The 20,937-nt window shown below is 37.3% G+C and overlaps 1 long non-coding RNA gene across 1 annotated transcript in view; it reads right to left on the minus strand.

The window, feature by feature from the left end:
- Window positions 1-10,501, minus strand: part of LOC121313237 — a 36,413-nt gene extending 25,912 nt beyond the window's left edge. The window contains exons 1-2 of the long non-coding RNA XR_005949953.1: window positions 10,379-10,501; window positions 2,453-2,562 (exon numbers count right to left, since the gene is read on the minus strand). This is a non-coding gene — a long non-coding RNA (uncharacterized LOC121313237). The remainder of the gene's footprint in view (window positions 1-2,452; window positions 2,563-10,378) is intronic.
- Window positions 10,502-20,937: the final 10,436 nt, after the last annotated feature.

A 20,937-nucleotide genomic window follows, 5' to 3' on the forward strand; every position in this document is an offset into this window, starting at 1 on the left:
ATTGTTTTACAATAGCCACTAAGGACATTAGACTACTCTCAGATCATTGAAAAAAATGTCATGCGTGGGCTTTACCAAAAGATCCAGTAATTGCTGTTTCAGATATGCTAGCCTCCTGTGTCATTTTTAAACTGCGACAGCTGACAGGTCTACTGAGCTGTAATATACAAAGGAGAATATCGAACCGCTTCCAATTCTTCGACTGCAGCACTAGGGAAAGGATGAGGAAAAAACGACCCAACGCTAAACCCAGAATATTTCATCCCTGTCAGACATTTCTACCTATAATTATAAAACAAGTTATACATAGATACAGATTGCATATAGGCAATATAACAACGCTGTGTTATCTGCTTAAGATTGATTTAGAATCACAAACAGCCTGCAATCACGCTATAACTGTAAAGGTTACAGTAGCCATTCATTTTCATGCAACGGGGGCCATCCAGACAACAGCTGGGGACAGATCAGTTCTTCTATGTCAAAGGTACTGACTGATGTCACCAGTGGCAATGGAACAATTTTGAAAGTGTGGGTGCTGAAAGCCATTGAACAAAACAGTACCCCCTGTTTATGATGGAAGCCATGCAAAGCCAGGGAAGCCGCACCCCCAGCACCCCTAGTTCCAGCGCCCTTGGATGTCACAGATGCACTTTTTCCTAGGCAAGGATATATACTATTTCTAACCGGGGATGTGGAACACAAATATTATCAGTTGTCTGGCTTCTCAAATGTGCTAGGTGTAATAGATTGTACACATGTTGCAATATCCCCAGATTCAAGGAATGAAAACATCATAACTGTACAAGTTTTATGTGATGCTCAATGTATTATCACGAGTGTAGTTGCTAAGTACCCTGGCTCATGCCACGACTCGTTTATCGTGGAGTACAGTGCCTTGTTCAGAAAATTGGAACAGGGGCTTATAAGTGGAGGCTTGCTAATTTAAAAATATATTAAATACATAAATAACATATGACTATTCGAAAACATATGTAACAAACGCATGTTAATGTTTAACATTTTTATTATGATTTTTCTCGAACATACATAAACATTCGGATAGCCTATTGCATGTAAAGAATATGAATATTAATATTGCATCACAGTGATATGTCAATAAATTAAGGATTTTTTTTCTATAGTCACGCTGTATTATTATTATTATTATTATTATTATTATTATTATTATTTAGTCATTTAGCAGACACTTTTACACAATGCGACTTACAGAGACTAGGGGGTGCGGCACAACTTTAGGTATCTTTTTTGGTATTTTTTATTTGACCTTTTTTCAGTTATATCCTTCCTTATTTTTAGTTTAGCAGTGGCTCTGGACCTTTTGCCAAAAATAACAGTCTGATGTGCTAAAATATCATTGAGCAAAAGCTCATCTTGGGTGGTTAAGAATGTATTTTTCCTTTCTTTTTTACAATTGTTGCAACTACATGTGTGCTGCCTTGCTGTTTTCCAGTTAAATGGAAGTCCAGACTTTTGAAATGTGACTAATTGGCTTGTTAATGAACCTGAAAATCAATTGTTGTTTCAATTAAATGAGTAGCAGGAGTTGCAAAGGGCATTGCGAGGAGAAATTAACCTGCCCCTGTTGAAAATCGAGACGTATAATTGGTAGCAAAAAAAACCCTCTATTTTCTCAAAATCAGACTGTTTCAAATATAACCCTTACACTGCTAAATAAGCACCACATTCCTAGGAATGTAGTAGAAATATGTAGCAAAGTTTTAAGTAACACGTTTACACAGATAATCATGAATAAGCTAAAATAAAAGTGTCTCATAACATACATGATGTCTACTTTTTTTTTTTTTTTTTTAAAACAAGCCTCGGTTAAAATATGTTCCTTGCTACGTCCCTGATATTATAAAATTGAAGAACTTTCTTGAAATAAGATCAAATGTATTTTTTAATGCACAGTGAAGAAACAGTGTTTTTCATAAACTCAATAATTTGATGAAAAGCATTTTTATTTGTTGACATTTTTTAAAATATTTGTTAAGATTAGGTTAAAAACATTAGGTGTGCCTTTTCATATAAAAGCAAAACAGAAAAAAGCCAAAACTACATGTGCACATTTCATGAATATATATATATATATATATATATATATATATATATATATATATATATATATATATATATATATATATATGTGTGTGTGTGTGTGTGTGTGTGTGTGTGTGTAGATGACAGCATGTCTGTTGCATTAAAGTAAAATGTAACAGTACCATAAATCCATTCTTGTGTGTACAACACAATTACAATGTAATAATCACACACATGGCAGCTGTCAGAAATATACAGCAGTTTAAAACAAGAGAAAATCTGTCAGGAAACATGAAGTCATTTAAAAGACAAACAAGAAATGAAAATGTATAAACCCCCACTGCTGCAAAGCTGATGAATGATGGTTAGTTAGTTCTGATCTCAATACCTGGTGTGAGTGCCGGCTGCTTCCCTTCTGAGGTTGGTGGAGGAGCCGAATGTAGAAGATGGGATCCACATTGACTGAAATTCCCTTAACATTGACCAGCAACACAGCACCTGGGATATTGAAAAGATACAAATACTTTACATCTCTAGTTGACTTTTACCTAAAAATGAGTATGGTTTCTACTAGAATGCTAGAGTTATTTCGTGCTTGAGCTCAAAATCGAGTTATTAGTATGATGCAGACCACTGTATTTCTTTATTTATTTTTTTGTTTATTATTTCCAAAATTAGTTTCAGGGGATGGAAAGCCTCCAAAATAGACAAAGTAGACTTTAAGTATGAAAATACAATACGGTCTTTTGTCTTAAATTTTAAATATAAACAATTTACTGAAATGTAAAGTAAGTATTCCAGTGAATAGTACATGATATAATATGCATTTATGTACTGCAAAAGCATATTCTGTAATTCAAACATGATTCTTTTATAGCAATCTTAGACCAAACAAGTGGTTATATTTTAAATTAGAATATTTAAATATAAGCAATACCGTCTATTGAGCCCAGTTATTTGACTTTGGTGCAGTTTATCCAATTACAAAACCTTTACACCATATTTAATTAATTGGCAGCATATAATAAAAGTATTCAACTTAAGCAGCAAAGCAGTTTGTTCCAATTGTGTTCAAAGTGTTAAACGCCAAGCCAAAAAATAAAAAATGTATTTTGATAAATCTGTATGAAACTTGAGACTTTCCCTGGGTTTAGTTTATTCTTAAAAATTAATCTTTACCAACAATATCAGTCTGAGGTAATGCATTAGGATTCTCTCAATAATTAGTATCATGCCTTGGGGATTACATGAAACTCCCTAGTGCACTATGGAATGTTTCAATCTTGTGATAAGAGAAGATTTCATTTCTTTGACAAACTACAAGATTTAAAGGGCTTCACAGTTATATCCCAAACTTTTATTGCAAACCAATAGAGCACTATTGTAATAGTTAGGGGTCAGTTTCTAAATTGCTCCACGTCATGGAACTGAAACAAATCCAGTAAGAAACGTTTTTTGCTGCTATTGTATAATTAGCTCACCTTTGAAACAATGTTTTTCAGATAAAGCCTAAACTGAACGATAACTTGTTATTCAAGTGCTAAATACATTGGAGCTATACAAAACTAGTATATTGTTAGTAATTTTTAAACAGTAAATACAATGTTTAATGTAATACATTTTGATACAGCCAGGCAATATTTATGAAATTTGACAGAGGTCATGCATAATTAAGCCAGAAAAATTCGAGACGTATGCCTTAATAAGTTAACTTGTTGAAACAGAGAGTCTGCCACTTACATGTGGTGTAGCAGGTGGTCATTGAGTTTACACCATGATAAGTAGATGAAATTTATAAGTCAACAATAGTAGATTTTTTTAAATTAGAATATTAAAAAAAAAAAAAAAAACATGCATCCAAACATTTTGCCTTGGATATATGTTATACAGTGTATGTTGCCCTGCAGATTCAAAGTGTAAGTCAGATTTCTGATACCCTTCACCTACCAAACCACCCTCTCCAAAAGAAAAAAAAATAAAAATGTTAAGGGTGAAGTGGTGCTCGGCTGAGATCATACGAAAAACATTCATATAATTTGGCCCAACTAATAATTTAAACAAGCATTAACAGTGAATTATCGGTCCCTGCACGTCATGACTAAATCACAGGGCTGGAGCACTAAGGGAAGTCTTACAAAACCAGATTGTTCTGCATCTGCTCCATAGACTGCCTGACTCTCACCTCTTAAAATAATAAAACACTGCTAAAAAAAAATAATAATAAAAAAAAAATAAAAAAAAAAATTAACTAAATAAACCAGGAAAATGCATTTAATAGTTGCAACTGTGTGCTTAAAAAGGGTTTGCCATGGAAATGAATTTTGACAGGTTTGGTTAATATTTAAGCCAAGTAGCTAAACAAAACATTACACCAACATGTGCTATGTAGTTAATTATAGTCCCAGTGACCTCATGACTAAAAGGTGTCTCAAAGTCCATATATGTTCAACAGGTGTTTGGTCAGTTTCAAAGTACTTGGTCAAAAACGTATTTTGCATTAGCAACCTGTTGACACAAGTGTAATATCTCAATTGTAATTTAATAAAAGCTGATTTACTGTGTTATGGAACCTGAGATCTGAGGCATGTCACTGTGTGAGAAGCTCATAAATACACTTGGCTGCACTGCATAAAGGATGCCGGCAATCAGCCCTGGATTTTGGTTTGTTTGACTTAAAACAGATCCAGTGTAAATCATCGAATGAGAAAATATATTACCTTCTGCTTAAATTTAGCAAGCAAAGGGGGGAGGGGGAAATGTGCTTGTGCTACTTTTACTCTCTGCCAAACGGGTCCATGTATCCGCATTCCAAACAGACTTTAGCAATTAGCAATCCTAGGGCACTGCAATCATTTTCAGTTATATCCATAGCTGAAGAAAGGAATCTAAAGCAGAGGTTACAAGCTGAAGTTTGCAGGGTAACAAATTAAACATGCTGGCTATACTTGTCAGTTTTTTTATCGATTCTGACAAGCCAATCAGATTGCCTTGTAAAGAATCTGCTTATTATGGGGTTGGAGTGAATGTAATTTTCACGTGAACCAGTGAACCAGACAAGGGAAGCAGACATATCTATCTACATCAAAATTTAACTAAAACAAATTATTCAAATGTTGTAATAGAGATACTGGTACTATAGCTACTCCTTCCTTTTTCGGTAAGGTTTTCTGTATGGTCGCTCACAAACCCTTCAATGCTAGCAACTAATTCCAAAAAGTTTGCATCTTTTATATTTATTGATGGGTTTTCAGTTCAAGACATAAATCATAGTTTTATTATTTTAAGAAAAACTGCCTTACGCATTAATAACCTTTAATAATAGCCCAAAGGCTCCAAACTATTTATCACTTACATCTTCTAAATCCTATGAATATACAGAATATTAGGTTATTATCAAAACCCTGGTTCCCTGAAATAGAAATGTAACCATTACCGTATGGGTGTTTACCTCCTAAAGACCCCGAACCTGAATAGATATACCAAAGCTAAGCGGCAGTCATGCAGTCACTAATTTTTTGCACATAGCCTGTTGTTTGTGACGTCCCGCAGTGGCCTCGTGCCCCGCATGAAGCCGGTGGCTATTGTCACCCCTTCCCAGGGATCAAGCAACTTGAGTCAGCTGACTTGTGCTCTCCTCACACGCTGCTGAGCTCCGATTTTAAACTAAGGTGTTTTTGTTGTTTTTTTTTTTTTTTTTTTTTAAACAATTTTATTATTTAAACTGTAATATTGTTATTACTGTTTACTGTGAGAAAGTTTATCTTGTGTGTGTCTTCTTTTTTTTTGCAACAACACAAACACAGCTGCTGTGCTTTGACCGAGATAACATGCTTCGGCTCAGACTGTATCTCGCTGTCATCTTGGTGACTGCTTGCAGCACCATTATGAAGGCTGTCATTGACGCAGCAACCTTGAAGGGTAATGGTTACATTTCTATTTCAGGGAACCAGGGTTGTGATAATAACCTAACATTCCTTATCAATGGTATTCCGCATTTTCATTTTTTCTCTTAACAAATTTTTCCCGGGAATTTTTCTCTGGAGTTTATTTTACAAATATTAAAATAGGGATAAAATCTGTAAAAATTCATTTTTAATTGAAACATCGGTAAAAAATCCAGAAAAATAAATCTCAGGATACACATTTTACATGTGGAATATGATCCGCAGCATTTATGGTTTCTGATTAAGTTTAATGTCCCTGGGATGTATAATGAAGCAGAATCTGTGCAAATCGAGCCCACATTTTCCTAAGTTACCTGGTACTTTGCAAACGTTTGGGCAGTCGTGTACTGACAGAGCTAGTATCTGCTCAAGGTATGAACGTGACATCAGCACAAAACGAGCCAGGTTTATTCACCTTAAAATCATAAAAAGAAAAGCAGATTGGCAGAACTGGATGGTCCAAGTTTACCGAGTACCAACTAAAACATCATTATTTTCTGTCAAATATTTATGAATAAGATTGTCAGCGTTAGGCAGTGTTTAGCTGATGGACAGTACTGTCTTATCGTACTTTGACTGGCCATAGGCCAACAGAATCAGGTGATAATGTGTTTGTGAAGCAACAGAGAACCAATCACGTGTGATGTTTAAATGTTATTTGATCCTCGGTCTAAATGTCCATGATATATCCTAGGATACAGTGTAGACCTGCTTATTACAATGTCAGAGTCAAAATGTAACAGCATTTAAATAAAAATATTGCTGTGACAGGGGTGGCTTGTGGTGACGTCAGACCAGGAAGAGAATGGACACAGTACTGCAAGTGTAGTGCTGATGCGTGTATTCATTGTAAAACAAATGATTGTTTTAAAGCCTTTATCTTACTATCACTTTCTCTCCCGCTCTCTCTGGTTCCTACTCTCATCAACCTTTCCGGAACAGATGCTTTACTTTTATATATGTGGCCACCTCCATAATTGGTAATTAATTAAGAAATTTGGGAGATGACCACATTACGCACAAGTTTAGCTCTAAAATAACAATAACAAAACATTGTGTCAAACAAACACAAAACAGTCCATTTAAACAAAAACACAGCAAAATAATAAATAATACGCACAGGGGCGGGGTGTACCACAGACGGTGCAAAGGCAATATTGCATAATGACTGGAATGCTACAAGGCTGAGCCGAAGGCTACCTTGAGCGTTACCATATGGAACACTAGTAACAAGGTCTAAAAAATTGTGGAAGAAACTCACCTCTATATTATGTTGTAAGAGTCGACCCTGAAGCTGCCCTCAATACTCAATTTCCAAAGCCAAGGTTTTGTGGATCCATAACATTCAGTCAGTAGAACCTTGTCAAGGTATGGGGAGTAGCCCACACTGCTCAATTGCAAATGTCCTTGACAGATGCACCCTGGAATAAAGCCCACGAAGTTGGCATGCTCCAGGAGGGGCCAAGTTGGCTCGCTCATAGGCAGTCCTGACTGAATATTCTATCCATTTACAAAAAACTGTCCAGACTGCACCCAACTGTCCTGTCAGCATAATATGCTAGTGCCCACACTAGTGCCCCCTTGTCATACTGGAAAGGAGGCGGATGGAAAGCCTCTAATTACACAGACTGGTTGGCACAAAAAGCCAATACAGTTTTCTACAAAAAAGCAGTATTGGTCCTGACTTCTGCAAAAATTAAGCAGATTTTCGCAATTGAAAACACTTGCATCTCACTCATCTGTTTAATGGACATGATACAAGCAAGAAATCTGCTTTGAGCAATACATTGTTCAGATCAGCTAAATGCAAGGGCTCAAATGGAGGTTTCATGAGTGCTCCAAGCAACAAGTTAAGCCTCCAGCAAGGAATAAATCTACTTCCCATGCAGCCGAAGCAGTCTTTCAAAAATTGCCCCACCAGGAATTGAGCTCCTGGGGAGACTGAATCAATTTTGACATGACAAGCTAAAATAGCTGCCAGATATAACTAAATGTAGAAGGGGATTTCCCCTCGTCAAACAGGTCCTGCAAAAATTGCAGTACAACTGCCGTGGAACAAATCATGGGGTCAAAACCCAGAGACAGACACCACGTCTGAAACACGCCCCACTTGTACCTGTACAGGGAATACGTGGACGCTGCTCTGGCACTTTGCAGGGTGTCAATGACCCTATTAGAAAGCCCCAGATGGCTGAAATGCAGCTGTTTAGGGACCAGACCTAGCGCCATAGGCTCGATGGATCGGAATGCCACAATGTACCCCGCGCTTGATTGAGCAGGTGGCAAGATTTGGGCAGGCTCCACAGCTGGCTGCTCAGGAGCTGCATCAGAGCTGAAAACCACAGGCCTGGGCCAGTAAGGAGCTAGTAATAGCACCCTGGCCCAGTCCTGTCTGATTTTCTCCAGACACATCGGAAGCATGACGAGTGGTTGGAAGGCATATAACAGCTACCTCGGCCACTGCTGTGCCAAGGCATTTATCACCAGTGGGTCCCTGGCTCCTGGTATGGAGTACCAGAGGGGACAGTGTCGATTCCTGGGAGGCAAAGAGATCTATCTCTGGTCTTCTGAACCTGTCCCAAATGAGGCTCACCATCTCAGGGTGAAGCCTCCATTCTGAGGCACTGGGAACTCCCCTTGAGAAGAAGTCTGCCGCCCAGTTTATCATCCCAGAGAAGTGTACCTCCTGCAGTGACAGGAGGTGATCGTGTGCTCAGAGCAAAAGCTTGCAGGCTACACAATGGAGACTGGGAGACCTGAGGCCGCCCTGGTGGTTTATATAAGCCACCGCGGTAGTGTTGTCCGTCCGTAGTGTTCTCCTGAACCTCTTACAAAAAATTCTGCAAGCCCAGATAAACTGCCTGCAGTTCGAAAATATTAATATGGAGACCCTGCCATAGCCCCCTACCATTCCACACAGCGCCCCAGCCAAGGATGGACACGTCCGTGGTGATGCTGCCCAGCGCTATGCCTAGGCGTAGATGGGCAGGCTGTGTACACCAAGAGAGCGTTTTTGGACAACGGCAAGACACTGTCACTAGGTGGCCACAGTTCAACGCGAGATGAAAAACCCTGCTGTTGAACCAGGCTTAGAGAGGGCGCATGTGTAGGAGACCCAAACGAAAGGTCTTGGAAGCTGCTGCCATCAAGCCCAAAAGTCTCTGGAACATCACTACTGTAAGCACTCTGTTGAGCTGAAAAAACTCCAGACAGGCGGCTATTCTCCACATCCTGTCGTCCAACAGAGTGGACAGCATGGACCTTGAGTCTAAGCACACTCCCAGATAAGAGGCTGTCTGCAAAGGTGTGAGCTGGCTTTTTGCACAATTCACTGACAGGCCCAACCGATGAAGGTGGTCAGTAATGAGTTCCACAGATGAGCAAGTCATCCTTGAAAGACACTTGAAAGATGTCATTGGGCAATTTTTAGTGAATTAAAGGAAGCCAAAAACTTACAAGCCTAACATTTATATAAACCACAAAGGGTCCTGTGGTTCCCATGAAATATACGCACGTCTGGGTGGTGATTAAGCCCGGGGCGAAGCCAGGGGCCTTTAACCACCCAGAAGCATGTGTATTTCATGGGAAGCACGCGTCCCGAAGTGGTTTATACCGCTTACAAAATGGCTATTTCATAGTTAATTTGGGGGGATGAAAAATAATTAAACTCTTTTTAAATAAAATTTAAAGCAAAAACACTTTATGTGTATATCCGCAATGTTATATAGTCCCAAAAAACAAAACATTTAAGTTGTATTCAATAATTCATTTTGCGTTTTACTTGTTAAATTATCATAATTCACAAAAATAAAAACAACAAAACACACTTCCTTTCATGGAATGATTTGGTATAAATACATTTGGGAATAAATACATTTGGTATTTAGTATTTTACTATGACAAATAACTTGGTACGTTTCTTTTTTTTTTATTAAGACAATCAGAATAATAATTAAAAAACAAAAAAAAAACTGAAGTTGTACACTCTCAATGTTATACTACAACAGTATTAAGATATACTATTTGCTCAAAATGACGTGGTGCTGTAGTTTGTTAAAACATTTTAACGTATAAAATTAAATAAATAAACAAATAAATAAATACTTTGTTTAGCTGATGGCAAATATAATTGGGAAATGATCGGGTTTTTTTTGCTTAAAACACAAACATGTACCCGTACAGGCTATTATTTATGAGCTGAGATGAGTCGTTTATTTTTTTCAACCGGATAAATAAAATATCTAGAAAAAAAAGAAAAGGATTTTAATATTAAAACGTGTTATTGGATGTACATTTGCAACATTGCACAAGTAAGCTTCCAATGATTATTACACATGTATAGTATGTAAAAAAATAAAAACTTCACTTACCTAAGAGAATTAGAATATTGTTACAACTAGTTTAAACAAACCTACGTTGATAATAAGTAGGCTATCCTGCTGCAGTCGCAGGTCTGTGCTAGTTTTGTTTGAGACATCGGTCGTGTTCTTATGGCACAGATTTCCACAGTGCTGCACAGAATCTTGCAGATGCGCTGTAGACGTCAGTCAACACCCACAGAAATCTGTGCAGATTCTGCATAGACCAGCGCAGCTTTGAAATGTTACTGCGGGAGGCTGGCTGCGGCTGTGAACCAAAGGGACGAGTGACCTACTAATCGTAAAGCAAATAACTAAAACTACTGCTACCACCTTGTAGCGGAGGCGAACGACATTTTATCATTATACAATGAAGCCGTGAACAGCCTTGTCAACTCTAGAGTAAACAAATAATTCAATAATTAAAAAGAAAAAAAAACTGTACTAAATCCGTGATAAGTGATTGTATAATTTTACAACAAAGTTAATGTTACTCTATTACATTAAACTGGCTGTTGATAATCCAGACAAATATAAATATAGCATGCTGAAAATGTGTTCTGCGCTGCAAGGTTTGGAGAAGCTGTTTCTCTAAAAGCTGCGTGCGAGGTCAGAAAAACAGCAGCCAAGAGCAGCCGACGCAGCATGCTGTGGGTAACAGCACGCAGCAACTGAAACGTGTATTCTGTGTCGTTGACAGTTTCCTTTAAAAACATTATCAAAACACAGTATCAGTTAACAAAATGATCATCCTCAGACACTTTGCTAAGGCTGCAAGCACCATCGCTTGATTTAGAAGAAGCGTGTTTGCAGTTGAAAAAATGCATTTACCAGTGTATAGCCGAATTATGATAATTGCAGTTTAAATAAAAGAAACGGTATTACTACCGTAATGTACCTAAACCGCGGTACACCAAAAAACCGTTATACCGACCCATCCCTAACACCGTGCATACAGAGCATCATGCGCACCCAGTACTGTGAACACGAAGTGCACCGTGTACCATGCGGCACCGTGTCCGTGCACTGGCCCTTTAGCACTTGGCACCATGTGCCATGTGGAATGAGCACCGTGCGCACCGAGATACCGAAGTACCAAGAGCTATGCGTGCACTGAGGACCCGAAGCACCGGGGGCAGCAATGCAAAGATATCTAACCTAAGCGCGTAGGGTACACCAAGGAGACACCAGGGAGACACAAGGGCAAAAGCAACGGCGGGCAGGTTGAAGACAGACAGCAAAAAACACAGTAGAAACAGATGGGAATGAACACACTGTTGTTTGTTTGCAAGGCCTGACTTGCCGAGGTGGACGGGCCTACGCAGGTAGCGAGGTCTACTCTACAGTGGGATGAAGTAACAGAGCCTGGTGGAGGAATACACGGCTGGATGTCTGTTGTAACAATTGCGCTGCAAACTAATCCTCAGCACGACCTTGAAAAACTGGGACATGCGGTCTAGTACAGAGACGGGGGATGCGCAGCGGCAGCCAAACAACAAGGCCCACTTCAGCTGCCAAACGGTGGCTGGGGGAATCGCTTGACAGCAGGGATGCGACAAGTCCTAGCCCCGTGGAGGAACTATTCTCCCAAGAAAGAAATAGACAATCAGTCACGGGGTGACTGCACTGGCAGTCACTCACACCCAACAGAAAGTAAAAGCAGAGCAGCCTGCAACGCAAGCGAGGAGGCTGCTGAAAGACAGCACTGACTCGAATTAGAGAGTCAGTGATTCAAGGAAAGAGGCAAGCCGGCTTTCAGCACGAATGCAAGGGAAGTACAACTTGACTCAGAAGCTCTTTGTATCAACACTCCCAGCTAGACATAGAGGTCTTACTGTACCATCTTGAAAAGGAAAAAAATAAATGGCTTCCTCTGGATGACAGTTTTAATCCCTCGGTGGGCGGGACCGAGTGCGTCATCCCAGGAAGGGGCCTATTGGCAGCTCTAGTATAAAGAGCTCAGTAATACCGACCCATGGACAGGGATATCCCATAGTCACGTTGCTGGTCGTCTTCGAATTGAAATGAAACATCGTATTCAAGTGTGAGGAAACTTTGTTAGTAAATTCTTTACCTTGAGTTATATAGATTGGGGATATATAGAGATAACATACACTGCATATGTCACAATTGCATTTTACTTGTATCTCAAGAACTGCTTACACATTGTGATAAAACTTGGTTACAACATTCCTTTGTTGTTGACAATATCCAAATCCAGGAATATATGGAGTAATATGTTTTGTCTATTCATCTGTCCATTTGTGATTATGAATTTGTCATTTTTCTGAAGAAGTGCTAATAGTGGGCCATAGTGGCTAATGCAGCTGAACAGGTGGGCCTCAGGTAGAAAAAAGTCTGGGAATGCCTGATGTACGGCATGGCCATCTGTTTTTTTTTATGATCCTGTAACAGTACTGTCGTTTGTATCTACAGCCATGGCAGGGCATACACTGTATTTCCTACAGAATTGTATGCCAGTGTGTGTGAATGGGATGGGGTTTAAGGAAAAAAAAAGATATTTTCTTTTCATTTACATATATTTCCAGGGCGATGCATTGCAAAGTGGGGATGCCTCTTCATTCTCAGATTCTGCAACCTTAGAGCAAAAAACCATCAATACTTGTGGAGCAAGCGGTCGTGTCAGTCTGTGGATGCAGTGGATGTTGCCAAAAGTCACAATACAGCTATTTTCACCAGAACAAGGAACAAAGGGAGCAGGTGAGGTCACTTGCAAATAACCCATTCTTTAAACATGGCTTCTGTATGATGCTATAATGAACTTTTTACAAAAGTATTATGTCTGTGCCGCCTTGTGGCTATAATAATAACAATAACAATGTGAGAATGAATCCATGTAATGTTAAACGATTGATGTTGGTTGAAAAAAAAAGCTTTGTTTTTGTCACTTTATATTATGTCTAGCTTTTGTGAAACAGGAAATTCAGCTTTTATTTAACTTGCAGACATGTTTCAATTTAGGAGCATTTTAAATGGGAATTATTAGGGATTTATCTATTTGCCATGTGAGTTACTGGGTAGAGGAATTATGAGACATTTATGGATATGTAAACAATCTAATTGCTGTCTAAACCGAAGTATGCAACAGTCACAACCTATTAGTTAGATTTATGACCATTAATGTCTATGATTCTTGAAGGTGTGGTGGGAATAGGGGAATCTTGAAAAGCTATCTGTTTACAAAGATTCTCTTTTGCAAATAAGGTTTAATGCTTAATGAAAATAAGTAAACTCTGTGCACCTACACTATTTCACTGTTCAATTATTCATGAATTTGGTTGATTCACATTTAAGTCCGGTTGACAATAAATTCAATACTTTACTGTGTAGCGGCCCACCACTGCCCTCAATATTTTACAATTTCTGAGTCAGATAGCAAACTAACGAGGGAGCACTAGATTAGGATCCCAGAAGGATCTGTTCTGCTTACATCTGTGTTTTTTAATTAAGTTTGAAATTGTACAGGCGGACATGCTAACAAACTGAATGAAAACAACGGTTTTATACCCAGATGTTCATTTTGTCAGGGCTGGTGCTCAAACAGCAGATTCAAATTACAGCTCAGTGTTGTGACCAAAGTAAAAACGAGTGCAAAGATCTGCTTTAAGACAATCAGTTGCATAATTGTAAAGCATGTTCACTGAACCTGAAATATTGTGTTATTTGCAAATGCCAAAAAAATACTTGGAGATTAAGTTTCCTTCTTGTTTGAATAAAATGTCCTTCAGGCATGTTGAACTAAGCTCATGTAAATTACCATCATTAGTGCTAAAACTTACACACTTGGTGACATTGTTGTACTGTATATGGTTGTGGCAACATTTACTTTTTATATTCTTTGGTTTGTATAGTTCTTTGTGGTTCATTTACAATATTAAGTACTAAGGTCAGTAGGTATCCAATGCTGTTATCAGTAGGAAGTAAGGGCTAGTTACATCATTTGCTAAACAAAAAAAATTACTCTTTGAAAGTACATCTGTAGGCTGCCCATAGCACTTAGCAACAAGGCTTTTGTAACAATATTTTATATGACATCACTATTGTTTTAAACCAATTTTATTTTAGTTTGGAAGCTGATGTTCATTACGACTAAAGATCTGAACATACAGTACCATGTGGAGTATTATTATGAACATGTGTTCTTACTAGGTGACTCGAGCAGTGTAGAGTGGGAATAAAGTTTAACATCTGAATCTTCAAAGGAGCATGGAAGAAAAGCATACACATCACATCACTCTGGCCGTGACCTTTGCAGAATTAGTGTTAAGCACAGTATTTATATGCCTGAGGTTTTCAAGCACTGCCTGCTTTATGTAACGGGTTTTGATTTAATAAAGTTGGGTTAATTGAATGTTTGCAGGGTAGGTCACATGGAATTTAACTGGGTAACATTTTATCCTTGGTTACAGAGATCTGCGTAGTCAGTGAACTGGAAGACCTAAGTGCATCTGTGGATGTCAAGGACGTTTACACAAAGGTCAAATGTAAAGTAGGCAGCTTCAACATTGATCACTACAAGAGAAGGTACATTTGGACACTGTCTCTCCTTTTCTAGTGAAATTGACAGGTTTAGATTTTTACATTATTTATCTTTTGTTATGAAGCACATTTTACAAAAACTTACTTTACAGATTACTTGATTGTCCTGGAACAAAACTTGATAACCTATAATTTTGTTTTCTTTCAGTACCAGCTGAATTCAATAATTTTCCCACCACATAGTTAACATTTTCCAGAAAATAGTTTTGGTAATAGGAATATACGGTGAATCTGAAATTGTGAGATTTCAAGTTTTTTCCGGGACTATTCCCAATGCCAGTTGAAATGATGAGGTACCACTAAAAACAGTCAACCTACAAACAGGGTCATGTATCTTAAATGTATGAAATCTGAATCCACCCTTAGCTGTTAGAGAGCATCTTAACACACTACTGTATTTTTGTTGTTGTTGTTAAGATTACTTTTGTATCACTTTCTCAAGTTAATAGCACTCAATGGAGCCTATGAATGATGTCTTGCAAGTACAACTGGCACACATGTAATCTGTTCCCTTACACCAGTAGATATCAATAACACATAGAACAGATTATTTTAAAAAGGTCATCAGGAAGTGATGACTGAAACAGAAAAATATAAAGTGAATCTAAACAAGAGCAATACAGTAGTTAAGATAACTGTGATATTTTATACCAGTACAAAGTTTCTCTTTAAACATTAATTACACTCATGTTGTGTTTGGAATAGTTGGAAATAAGACTCCCATTACAGAGCAGTTTGATCTATTCCTGGTTTTACTATGAGTTTAACAAGACATACGTGAGCTTGTTACCTACCTATGTGGCTAATCAAGCTTGTAATAAAACCTTGAATGGATGAAACCTGTTATAGGAGTTTTATTTCCATCCATGTTTTATTAGAATCCTTAGTTGACAGAGCCCCACCAGCGCTGAGGTAATTGCAAAGTATCCTGTAATGGACTGATTAGATTTAGATCAGGAGTCCAGGAAGGGTGCTATCGGTGCTATAATCATTTGTCGTCAATGCAAAGTGTTACTCTTTCCACGTGTGTGGTTGACACGGAAATGTAGACTTATTCTGTAAAGAAGGTTCCTATTATACCACAAGAAATGTTGGCGATGAAAATTGAATTCATAATCTGATGTATTCCAAAATTGCATAGTCTCTTCAGTGTACAAAACATCCTTCTTATGTGATATGCCAAGTGTAGACCAAATGATATGCAACTCATAGACCATGGTAATAAACTCTGTGATTTCGTTAGATGTTTCTAGACATATTATAGAAGGTTAGCTCTTTTGATTGAACTCAACCACCTGGTTTATATTGCTATGATTCAGTTTTATTGTCATTACCCTTTTTTGAGTAAGTAATCAAAGCAACCTAACATATTACAATGAATCGATCATTTCTGCCCAGCAGTATTTCTCCATACTCTTTTATTGTGTTAATGATTTAAAACCCTATTGCTGTGTAGAAGTTGCAGGTTTAGAATATAAGCTTATCATTAGACAAGGTGGACATTGTGTTTTCCAGGCCAAGTGAAGGCTGGCAGGCAGGACCGTTTTTAGGAGTGATTCTACAGCGCAAGGAAAAATCTGTGGTGAGACTTTATCTAGTAACATGTGTTGTTTCAGAACTTTCTATTCCAAACCTGGGGCATTTTATTAATCTTCTTGTTCAATAAGACCTGGGAAGTATGCTTGTAGGTACAATTGCATACAATTTTCTAGCTCTGTACCATGGCTTTATTCCATTTTTTTTTCTTCTGTGCAGTATGATAAGCCTAGATATTTAAAGAAAAAAATGCTTTACATCATCTAATTGTGGTCCTAACAAATAATCGCTGTACTGATTTCTGCCAGAGAAAATCACAGGATAAGGCCATGCATATGTTGTTTCTTGAAGCTGTTCCAGCCTTTTGCAAAAATTATCAGATCTCTATCAATTTTCAGCTTATGGCTTTTTATTGCTTTTAGTCTAAATCTCTTCCTGCCCCTCTGCCCCTATTCATCACCTTAGCCTTGAGGAAGGCCGTCGGTCTCCAGGGCATTTTGGAGATGTCCTTCTTTCTTCTAACAAGTTGAACAAATGTTGGTTCGACCCATCAGCAAGCAAAATCCTTTCAGTCATTTCTCTGGCTTTTTTCCTCCTTTGGAAAATCCATTATGATTCTTTAACAACTACAGCATTGGATTTCTTGGTGCACTGCCTACCATTAAAAAAGCCCCACTAGAAGTGATTGGAAATGTAAACTATGAATACATGTCAGTATAATGTTTTTTTTTTTTTTTTAACACCCACTTTATCTGCTTTGTGTGATGGCCACTTCTATCATTTCATTTTTATTTTTGAACTAATGCCAAAAAAGCTGCTGTGAAACGTCAACAACACAGATGCAGACTCTTTATCCACCCTTTTGTAAAGTTAATGAAAGCTCTTACTGATATAATCTATTTGCATTGGTCATCCAAGACAATTAAATGCACATATGTCAGAAAGTCTTTTACAGTTTCCTTCCAATCCCTTTTTCCAGGGAGGGTATGCAGTATAACCCTATAGTATAGTATAGACCAGGGATGGCCAATTCTGGTCCTGGGGAGCCACAATCCTGCAGGTTTTCTGGGTCTCTTTAAATTATCAATGGCTAAATACCAAGGAAACATGTTCGTGTTGACCAATTAAGAAAATAACTGGTTCAATTCAACAATTGAGAACTCAAGTGGAACGAAAACCTGAAGACCCTGCGGCTCTCCATGCCCAGGATTGGCCACGCCTGGTATAGACGATGCACAAGAGCAGCGTAGATCTACTTTCTGGCTTTCTTTCAATTTGTACTAAAGATATTCAGAAAATAATTACTGTAGTAGTAATTTTGTCAAACCAACAGCTAGCTCACAGTTAACATTTTTTAAGTCTTTGGTATCTTAATTAAATGAGAGCAACAAAATATATCAATTAGCAATTTTAAAATTATTTTACTTGCATTTTGTGTGAGATTAGTTGGAAAAGAGGACTTATTAAAGTACTTACTATAATACTAAAAATATGTCACAAAACTATTTAACATGAAATAAAAAACGATTCACGTCCGGATTTATGAAGGGTTCTACACCAAATTGCAATTCTCACAATTGCAATTGAAAATCAAATCATTTAAGTTATAAAACTAGAGACAGACAGTGTGAGTCCTTAACCTAAACTTCTGAGTTGGTATAAATTGCACAGGTAAATCTGGGCATGCCTATGGAAATTAATTATCAACTATTGTCTGACTTTTTAAAATATGTGACAAAAAATAAAGTTTATGTTAGATAAAAAATAGTTTAAAGTTTACACCACTCTTATTTAAATTATAGAATTTTTATAACAAATGTTGTAAACTGTAAATAAATAACAGAGAATTCAAGGAAGTTTATACACACTTGTATTGTTTCATACTTGTTTTGTAGCACTATCGAACAGTTTGCTTTTACTTTTAGAAAAAAAAAACATTGCAAGCATGGGGGCTTTATAAGTACTGTATGCCCCAGTTTCAACTTAAATGGGATTAAATATGTTTTATTGTAAAACAACAATAAAACCCAACGTTTGAATCAAATTGCATTATGGGGGGAAAATGTGAGCCATGACCTTACTATGTTCTAACTGATTCTGAAAGAGAAAATGTTATAGACTTTAGCCAATCAAATCGTCCTCTCACACAATAAATCATGGGCAAGCCGTGTTTGATTGACAGCTTGTGAGGCAGTTGGCACAGATCTGTTAAATCACAGACGTTTCCATATTTCAACTTTATTTAAAATGTGCAGTTTTTTAAGCAAACTTGCAGACTAATTAGTAGTAGTTTGACAGTCAACATGCAAAAACAAATGAGTATTTATTTTTTTTAAAACAACAGACAGATAATGAAGCCACAAAACCAATTCACATATTATCCTCTTCCTTCGAATCTGAAAATTATTCATTTACATCTACTTTGACTGAATGATTAATTTGTTACTTTATCTTTGGGAAAGTCAACCAGGGAGTGCTCTAATGAAGATTTAAGAGTAATGTGGAATCATATTTTACTAGATTGTCAACTTCACGAAGTTAACAGCCGCTTTCAAAATGACACATGATATGGCCTCATGAAAGCTGCATCTGCATGCTTACCCACAATGGACACATTCAGCAATAGAGAAAGTCTTATTTTGTTGTACAACATTAAAATGAATGAAGTTTTTAGTCTTCATTCAACAAATAAAGTGCAAATTGATTGTGAGGAAAAATGATTAAGACAGCTATGTGAGCCTCAATGCTGACAAGTCACTTCAATATACTGTCATTTGAAAGAGACCTGTGCTATTCTCTGGAGTATGACTGTATAATTGCAATATTCAGCAGTAAGCCCAGACGCCTTACACTGTAAAGTGGTGCGGAGACGAAAGGATATTAAGTAGGCAATGGTTAATAATTTACTAGCTTTCATTATATTTAACAATTGCTTACAATGTAATATTGCTGTGTTCTTGCTGGTTTGGTGATGCTGCATGTTTGGTTTTTAAAGCACATTCACTGTGGATATATGTAAATGTATTTTTTTTGTATACTTCAAACATTTTAAATCGATTTACAGGGGAAATAGTGGATGTATTCAGGGTTTAAATGACTTTAAGTCATTTTTGCAAAGTAAACCATTTCATGTGAACTCAGACCTTTGGTCATTGCCCATCCACCCTAAGTTCGGGCCCAGCCACATTTCCAAGCCTAGCTATGCCACTGGATTGTACTAAAAGTTTTCAAAGTCTATCTATTTAAAACTCAATTGTTGACATTTCCAAGCCTAGCTATGCCATTGGATTGTACTAAAAGTTTTCAAAGTGTATCTATTTAAAACTCAAATGTTGACCACAGTTTGTTTAAAAGTGTTGCTAGAAATGTGTCTAGCTTATAAAAGTAAGTCACACTTCATAAATGTAGACATGAAGTTATTACTTCTTGCAGAGTTCCATTTTTCAGGGCTTCTTTTGTTCAAAGAAAAATTTTACTCAGATGATAGAAGGTCATTTTTTAAAACTACTGAGCCCAGTGGTAGCTCTTCAATGTGGTTTGACTCCCTAGGAGTGACTTTTTTTTTTAAATGAAATGTAAGCAGGCATCTGAAACACAAGACTGTTGATACAAGTTTTAGTGCCATGTGGATCAAAGCTGTGAAGAAAAGCAAACTTCTGAGGAAATATTCAGTATAAACACATTTTCTGTGTATGTTCATGATCTGGATTGTGTCATGGGTGTGTGCAAACCACACCAATCGTCTATGGGTAGCGGACTGGCAAACATATGTAATGAGCAAGATAAAAGTAATGCATGATACTTTGTACAGCTGGCGTTGCTGCCAAACACAAGAGGCAGATTGACAGTTAATATTAGTAAGAAAAGGTACATAAAAGAGATCTGTTCAATTATCTGTTCTTTTTTTGTGTGTTGCCATCATGAGTGGCTTGTCTTACAATATAGACACATTTTTTATTAGGGGCTGGTGGTAATATCTGGTGGAGGTCTGCTTGACAGTTAGAGTTAGAGCTGTAGTGTATCGGGAACAAGACTATGTGAATCATGTTTCATTGTCTCATAGAATAGAATAGCACTGGAATGGTATCTCAATGCATGAACACACTACATATTATGATACATAATCTGTTAAACCATAAATTCCTTAAAAAAATAATCAAAACAGAGAAAGAAACCCTGTCTTTGCAGCATTCCATAGTTAGCCTGTTGGCTTGTGTTTTATTATACAGTTTTATTGAACTATCACCAGTGTGCTACAGATATAAACATTCCACACAGCAAGCCAGTAATTATCGTACCTTGTAGAATGTTTTCCATTACAAAGCTGCACAGCACTACAAAGGTGTTGGCAGAAGAGAAAGTAAGAATTAAAATTAGAAATGTTTATACAGTGTAGTGTGAGTAGTTGTTTTTTAAAAAAAAAAACTAAACAAACAAACAAAAATACTTTAAAGGAGGAAAACAAACAATTTGCA

The sequence above is a fragment of the Polyodon spathula genome, chromosome 3 (assembly GCF_017654505.1).
Source record: "Polyodon spathula isolate WHYD16114869_AA chromosome 3, ASM1765450v1, whole genome shotgun sequence".
Classification (NCBI taxonomy): domain Eukaryota; kingdom Metazoa; phylum Chordata; class Actinopteri; order Acipenseriformes; family Polyodontidae; genus Polyodon; species Polyodon spathula.